We start from the raw sequence: 8,280 nt of genomic DNA on the forward strand, positions 1-8,280 counted from the left end.
ACACACCTATGCCTTATGGCCAAAGGTGAACGCAAGGTAACTAAGAGTGATGATAGTAGTGATGATGAACATGCTAGTGATGATGATAGTGATAGCGATGATGATGACTCACCTACCTATGATGATCTTGTCAAAATACTAAGAAAATATACTAAGATTATTAGAAAGAGTAGAGCTATAAATGAAAAACTTGATGCTAAAAATGACTCACTCTTAGCTAAATGTGACACATTAGAAAAGGCTAATGATGAGCTCAAAGAAACAAATAGTTCTATATCATCCAAACTCAAGGAGCTCAAATCTTCTAAGAAAGAACTTAAAGATAAAAATGATAAACTTGAGTGGGTGCACAATGAGCTTATCACTAGTCACAATAAGCTAAAAGATGAATATGCAACTCTAAAGATCAATTATGATGCCCTTATTATTGCACAAGAATTCTTACCAAATGAGCCACATGATGCTACTAACCATGTTGTTAAGATTGATATAGCTACCTCATGTGATGATTTAATTGATGAAAGCATTGAGCATGGATCTAGTAGCAAGGGCAAGCAAGTGGTTGAGTGCAATGACTATGATGAGTATGTCAAGCTCAAGAGTAACAATGAGAAGCTCATGAAAGATCTTGAAGAAATGAAAAGTCACAACACCATTGTGCTAGAAACTCTTGATCATGACAAAGAGGTGATCCTTGAGAATGAGAAGCTAAAAGAAGAAATCAAGAAACTCAAAGAGGAGAAGAACAATGATATTCTCAAGGAAGAGAACAAGAAGCTCAAAATAGAGAAAGAGCATCTCAAAGTGGGATTGAGCAAGTTTGCTAGAGGCAAGCATCTCCAAAGTGAGCTACTCATGAATACCATCATGAAGATGGATAGAAGTGGCATTGGATATATGGCAAGTGTAGAAAAGAAGAAGGCTCAAGCTCAACACCAACAATCAAAGCCAAAGCCAAAGCCAAAGAGATGTTTTGAGTGTGGACAAGAAGGTCACTTTGCTCATGAGTGTCAAACTCCACCACCACAACCCTTGCCCAAGCATGCTAGACCCTTTGCTTTCAATGCTCACTACATGCTTAGAAAAGATTCGAGTGGAAAGATGAAAGTCATGTTCTTAGGTCCCCCCAACAAGAGTAGGCCTAAGAAAGTTTGGGTGGCTAAGTCACTTGTTGAGAAGGTGAAGGGCCCTCAACAAGCTTGGATCCCTAAAGCTTGAATCTCTTGTGTGTAGGTGAACTACAAGACCGGTGAAAGTCATTGGGTTATTGATAGTGGTTGCACTCAACATATGACCAGTGATCCTTATATGTTCACCTCACTAGATGAAGAGGTAGATGGACAAGAGAAAATAACATTTGGAGATAATTCAAAGGGCAAGGTTAAAGGATTGGGTAAAGTGGCAATATCAAATGATCATTCCATCTCCAATGTACTCTATGTTGCTTCATTGAGCTTCAACTTGCTATTCGTTGGGCAATTATGTGATCTTGGCTTTCAATGCTTACTCACCGAGAAGGAGGTGGTTGTATCCAAGGTAGATGACAAGCAAGTGATATTCAATGGATTTAGATACAACAACTTATATCTAGTAGACTTCACCTCCGAAGATGCAAACTTGAAGACTTGCCTATTCACCAAAACAACACTTGGGTGGCTATGGCATAGAAGACTTGCTCATGTTGGGATGAGCTCACTCAAGAAGCTTATGAAGAATGATTTGGTGAGAGGATTGAAGGATGTGAAGTTTGAGAAGGACAAGCTTTGTAGTGCATGTCAAGCCGGCAAGCAAGTTGCAAACACTCATCCAACCAAAGCTTTCATGTCAACCACAAGAGTGCTAGAACTCCTACACATGGATTTATTTGGACCAACAACATACAAGAGTTTGGGAGGAAATCTCTATTGTCTTGTGATTGTGGATGACTATTCAAGATATACATGGATGTTCTTCCTTCATGACAAATCCGAAGTTGCATCTTGCTTCAAAAAGTTTGCCAAGAGAGCTCAAAATGAATTTAAAGTGAAGCTCAAGAAGATAAGAAGTGACAATGGCAAAGAGTTTGACAACACAAATATAGAAGCTTATTGTGATGAAGTTGGAATCAAACATAAAGTCTCCGCAACCTATACTCCTCAACAAAATAGTGTAGTTGAGAGGAAGAACCGGACTTTGATCACTCTTGCAAGGACAATGCTAGATGAGTACAACACCCCCGAAGCTCTATGGGCGGAAGCAATCAACACCGCATGTTATGCATCCAATCGCCTATTTCTTCAAAAGTTCCTTGTCAAGACTCTATATGAGTTGCTCAATGGGAAGAAGCCAGACGTCTCCTTCTTTAGGGTGTTTGGTTGCAAGTGCTACATCTACAAGAAGCGGCAACACCTAGGGAAGTTTCAAAGGCGTTGTGATATAGGTTTTCTTGTTGGTTACTCATTGAAGTCCAAAGCATATAGAGTATTTAATCATGTCACCGGCTTGGTTGAAGAAACATATGATGTGGAATTTGATGAATCTAACGGCTCCCAAGGAGCACATGAAAATCTTGATGATGTAGGTGATGAACCATTGAGGGAGGCTATGAAGAATATTCCGGTGGGAGACATTAAGCCAAAAGATGATAAAGATGATGTACAAGTCATTAATCAACCCTCTTCATCAAATGTACCACAAGATGGTGAAAAGGTTGGAAGAGTAGAAAATGAAGATACTCATATCTCCCATGAGCAAATGGTGGTACAAGCACAAGATGTTGATGCTCCACAACCTCCTCCTCAAGTGGTCAATAGAAGAAATACACCTCTCCTACAAGATCATCCACAAGATCTCATCATAGGGAGTTCAACAAAGGGGGTGATGACTCGATCTCAAAAACTTACTTCATTTATTGCTCATCACTCTTTTGTCTCTTGCTATGAGCCTACCAAGATAGAAGATGCTCTTAAAGATCCTGATTGGATCAATACCATGCATGAAGAGTTGAACAACTTCACTCGCAATGAAGTTTGGAATCTTGAAGAGCGACCAAAAGATGCAAGAGTTATTGGAACAAAGTGGGTGTTCCGCAACAAGCAAGATGATCAAGGTGTTGTTGTGAGGAACAAGGCAAGACTAGTGGCAAAGGGGTTCTCTCAAGTTGAAGGTTTAGATTTTGGAGAAACCTTTGCACCGGTTGCAAGATTAGAAGCCATCCGTATCCTTCTTGCATATGCATCACATCATGAAATGAAACTATATCAAATGGATGTGAAAAGTGCATTCTTAAATGACTTTATTAATGAACTAGTCTATGTTGATCAACCTCCCGGGTTTGAAGACCCTAGATATCCTAATCATGTTTATAGGTTGTCCAAGGCACTATATGGGCTTAAGCAAGCCGCAAGAGCTTGGTATGAGCGCCTTCGGGACTTTCTTATTGAGAAAGGGCTTCACCATTGGGAAGGTCGACACCACACTATTCACCAAGAAGCTTGATGGGCATATCTTCATTTGTCAAGTATATGTTGATGATATCATCTTTGGATCATCAAATGAAGACTCATGCAAAGAATTTGGTGAATTGATGTCTAAAGAGTTCGAGATGTCAATGATTTGTGAGCTTACATTCTTTCTTGGTTTTCAAGTCAAGCAAATAAAAGAAGGCATCTTCATCTCTCAAGAGAAATACACAAAAGATCTTCTCAAGAGATTCAAGATGGATGAATGTAAGCCAATCAAGACCCCAATGCCTACCAATGAACATCTCGACCTAGATGAGGGAGGTAACTCGGTTGATCAAACTCTCTACCGTTCCATGATTGGTAGCTTGTTATATTTAACCGCATCTAGGCCCGACATCATGTTCAGTGTGTGTATGTGTGCTAGATTTCAAGCTAGTCCTAAGGAAACTCATTTAATTGCCGTAAAAAGAATCCTTAGGTATCTTAAGCACACACCAAGCATTGGCCTTTGGTATCCCAAAGGAGCTTTATTTGAATTAATTGGCTATTCCGATTCGGATTATGCCGGATGCAAAGTTGATAGAAAGAGCACATCCGGAGGGTGCCATTTGCTTGGTAGATCACTTGTGTCTTGGTCCTCCAAGAAACAAAATAGTGTGGCTTTGTCCACCGCCGAAGCGGAATACATTGCCGCGGGTGCTTGTTGTGCACAAATATTATACATGAAACAAACTTTACTAGACTATGGAGTAGCTCTAGAGAAAGTACCTCTTTTGTGTGACAATAAAAGTGCGGTAAAACTTGCAAATAATCCGGTTCAACATTCTCGCACCAAGCATATAGATATCCGCATCACTTTCTAAGAGATCATGTAGCCAAAAATGATATATCACTAGAGGGTGTAAGATCCGAAGATCAATTAGCGGATATCTTTACTAAACCGTTAGATGAAGCCACATTTTGTAGATTGCGGAATGAGCTCAATGTACTTGATTTTAGTAACTTCACTAAAAATTGAGCTTGTATTGTCCCTTGCATTCATTGTAATATACAACATGTTTAATTTGTGGCAATGCATATAGGGCTTGTCTAACATGGTTAAGATAACTGCCGAAAAGCGTGTGAAGAAGCTTAACCTTGGATCAAACTTGACAAGCAACTAGATTTACTTACAAGTATTACATATGCATGAATGTTGTTTTGTCGTTTTGTTCCATTTGCCCTCTTGTTGCCTATTTTCTTAAAAAGAATTATAGCCTAAGGCAAAATATTTTGAAAAATATGAGGGTTTGAGAGAGGTCACTCACATCAGTCCCAATTGGTGTTTATTTGGATCTTATTCAAGTTGGGACTTGATTGGAAACAGGTAGCGCGAAGGAATGTTGAAGGGTTGCTGTAAAAGGTGCACCGGACGCTGCACCGGACGTTGCTGTCCAGCGTCCGGTTAGTTCACAGGAGGTGAACTGCTGTTGAAGGAGTGACCGGACGCTGCGTCTGTGCGTCCGGTCAGAAAGGGCTCAGCGTCCGGTCGATTGGAGGATGACAAAGTTAAACTGACCGGACCCTGCCTGCGTCCGGTCATGGACCACCGGACGTGTCCAGTCATGATTTCAGTAGATTCGGACCTCTCTGGAATCGACCGGACGCTGGGTGATAGCGTCCGGTCGCTACCACCAGAGCGTCCGATCAGTGGATCTCGCGCGTCAAGGACTCCTTTCCCCGTTTCCTTTTCTGCCACGTTCTTGGGGGTTACTTAACCGCGTCCTCTGTCACCCGCCGTGACCTAGCCCAAGCCACCGCCGTGCCCTAGCCCGAGCAGCCGCACCGCCGCAGCCTCGCCGAGTCGCCGTCGTCCCTCGCGCCACCGCGCTCGGTCCCCTCGCCAAGCCGCGCCGCCGTCCCACGGGCCTCCGCGCCTGCTTAGTGCCGCGCCTCTACAGCGCCCCAGGGCCCGCTGCCGAGCTGCGCGCCCCGGCCTCACGCGTCACCGAGCCCCGCGCCTGCTCGCCTCCACGCCGTGCTCTAGGCTTCTCGCGCCCTAGCTCATCGCTCCATCGTTGCCTCTTGCGCCGATCTGTTGATCATCAATTTGTGAGCCCTAGCCCTACTATCTCCTTTGTTTAGTACGAAATCTTTTTCTCAATCTTGATCTATACAATGGTGACCTAGATCAAATTCTAAATACATTGATTCACCATTGCATTCAGGGCGTTTGACCTAACCCTAACCGGTTCCGTGATCCCCCACGTGACGTCTTATCTATTCTCGGATCGGTGATCGTCAGGTAGAAAGCCATTCGATTCAATTTCGCATCTACATTGCTTTCTCTGCTAGGTTTTCGCATCTATTAGACATATGGTATTTATTTGTATATCCATCCATTCTATCGTGCAGCGAGTCGGTTCCGTTGTGTTTCGTCTGGCAGTTGGCAGTAAACTCGGAGCCAAGCTCACGAGTAAGGATCGAGGCCAAGCCTCGAAAGCAGCAGTTTGACAGTTGATCTTCATCAGCGACAGTTCACCATCTTGTCAGTTCAGATGGCTCGCACCAAGAATGTTGGTGGTGGTCCAGGTGATGATGATCGGAGGCCCCCGCCTCGTCAGCCAGCCGGATCCAAGGGCAAATCAACCAAGCAAGTAACATCCAAGAAGCGAAAGTACCCCGACGCAGAGACAGCCAGAGCAGCAGCTGTTGTAGAGGCCGCAGAGCGTGCCGAGAGAGGTGGCACCCGCAGCGGAATTGTCATTGCAGATCACCCAGTTTCACCCGCAGTCAGAGCTGCGATTGAGGAGGTTGAGCGTCGTCATGGTAGTCCAGCTGGGACTGCCACGTTTGTAGGACAACGGGTTGCCATTGAGGAGAGTCCGTCAGCACAGCAGTAGCCTCCACCAGTAGAGCCTCAGCTAGCCCAGGAGACTTAGGAGAGTCAGGAGACCGAGCCGGCACCTCAGCTACGCCGCTCGAGTCATACCAGTGCTGCAGTTCCACCGAGGCCAGCTACACGGCGCAGGGGTTCATGCCCTCCGCCCAGACCACAGGGTCCACCTCTAGTGGTTCACCTCGACTTGAGGGCCGCTACAGCCAGGCAGGTTCAGCAGCTGCGGTTTGTTGAGTTTGAGGTTTGGTTCCCTCCGAGGAGGGATGAGAGAGCAGCTGAGGGGTTCTACACGTCACTGCAGGAGGATTTCTACAATGCATATCTAAACAGTGGGGCAGTGTTCAGATCACAGAGAGTCTGTCCGATAGAGTCCATTGTGGCAGCAGCCGGAGAGGGCATTCGGCAATACTTGTCATATTTGCCAGGACTGTCAGATCTGATTGGACGGACAGGGATATATGTACCTTCTTGGGTTCGTCAGTTTTATGCCTCGCTCTACATCGATCCTCATCACAGATTCATTCACTTTGCTTTCAACGGCAAAGACTATAGAGTGACGAGTAGCAAGGCCAGAGAGATACTGAGACTACAGAAGCAGCCTGTAAGGATGCATGAGGTTTGCTATGGACATCAGGAGCCTCCCAGGCGTCCTCATGGAGGGTTGGTGCCCCCTACAGACTTAGTGCGCCATTGCTTCAAGGAGCCATTTGGTGAGGGGTCGAGCAGGAACCCCAGTGACTTGACTCCTACAGCGAGGATACTAGAGGCCATCATCAGAAGGACATTGCTTCCCAGGTTGGGATACAGGGAGGGCCTGACTCGCTTACAGCTCTGGCTTCTCAATGCCATCATGCAGATGACAGTGTTTGACATCTGGGACCTCCTTCTTTCAGAAATGGAGGATACTATAGCTGAGGGATTCAAGGGTCGTAGGCAGCTTCCCTATGCTCACTGGATCACATTTCTCATCCGCAGAGTTATGATTGATAAGCCCCCTGGCATGATGGATGAGTATACAAGTGCCACTACGGAGTTCCCAGCTTACAACCTGTCATAGAGGATCAGACACGCCACTCCTCCGGCACCCAGACAGCCTAGCCATCATCCCGACGTGCCAGAGTCCGCAGCTCAGCAGGACGAGATCATCAGAGGGATTGCAGCCACTGAGGAGGCGGAGCTCGAGGCACAACAGGAGGTGAGTGAGTACAGTGACAGCTCCGACGACGACTACCAGCCTATACCTCAGATGCCTCCACGCAGACACGATGCAGAGGCCGGTAGCTCCAGTTCTGCTCCACCTGCTCCACAGACAGACCTCACTCTCATTGCTATTCTTGAGCGGATGCAGCAGGATCAGACACGACAGGCACAGGAGACAGCTACAAACTTCGCACAGTTTCAGGCTCATCAGGACGAGTTTCAGCGGCAGCAGCAGCTCCTTCAGCACCAGCAGTTACTTATGCAGCAGCAGCTCATGGGATTCATGCAGCATGTAGTGACAGCTATTGGGATTCCACTGCCACAGACTTCGCCCCAGCTTGCACAGCCTCCTACCACTTCGACGACTCCAGCAGTACAGCCCATCGGGCTTCAGAGTCAGGGACAGCCTCCAGCTTAGTTTACTTCACCTCCTGTACAGGTGTCCCAGTGGTTAGCTTCACCTGGTGTAGCCCCGCAGTTCACTCCTTATTACACGGGTTTCTCACCAGAGCAGACTTCCTCGCTATTCGTGCCTGAGTCGTCAGTCTCCAGGAGTCTTGGAGCATCATTCAGCGAGTTGACCGGCATGCCTACTCCACCTCACATGCATACTGCCGGTCCGTCTACAGCAGCTCCAGCTATCATGACTACTCAGAGGCTCCCCTCGTCTGTCGCCTCGTCAGATCCTACGACAGACATACTTGCAGCTTCACAGGCAGCACCAGCCCTAGCTCAGACCTAGACCGCTTCAGCGACACT

This window comes from Miscanthus floridulus, chromosome 5, assembly GCF_019320115.1.
Source record: "Miscanthus floridulus cultivar M001 chromosome 5, ASM1932011v1, whole genome shotgun sequence".
Lineage (NCBI taxonomy): Eukaryota > Viridiplantae > Streptophyta > Magnoliopsida > Poales > Poaceae > Miscanthus > Miscanthus floridulus.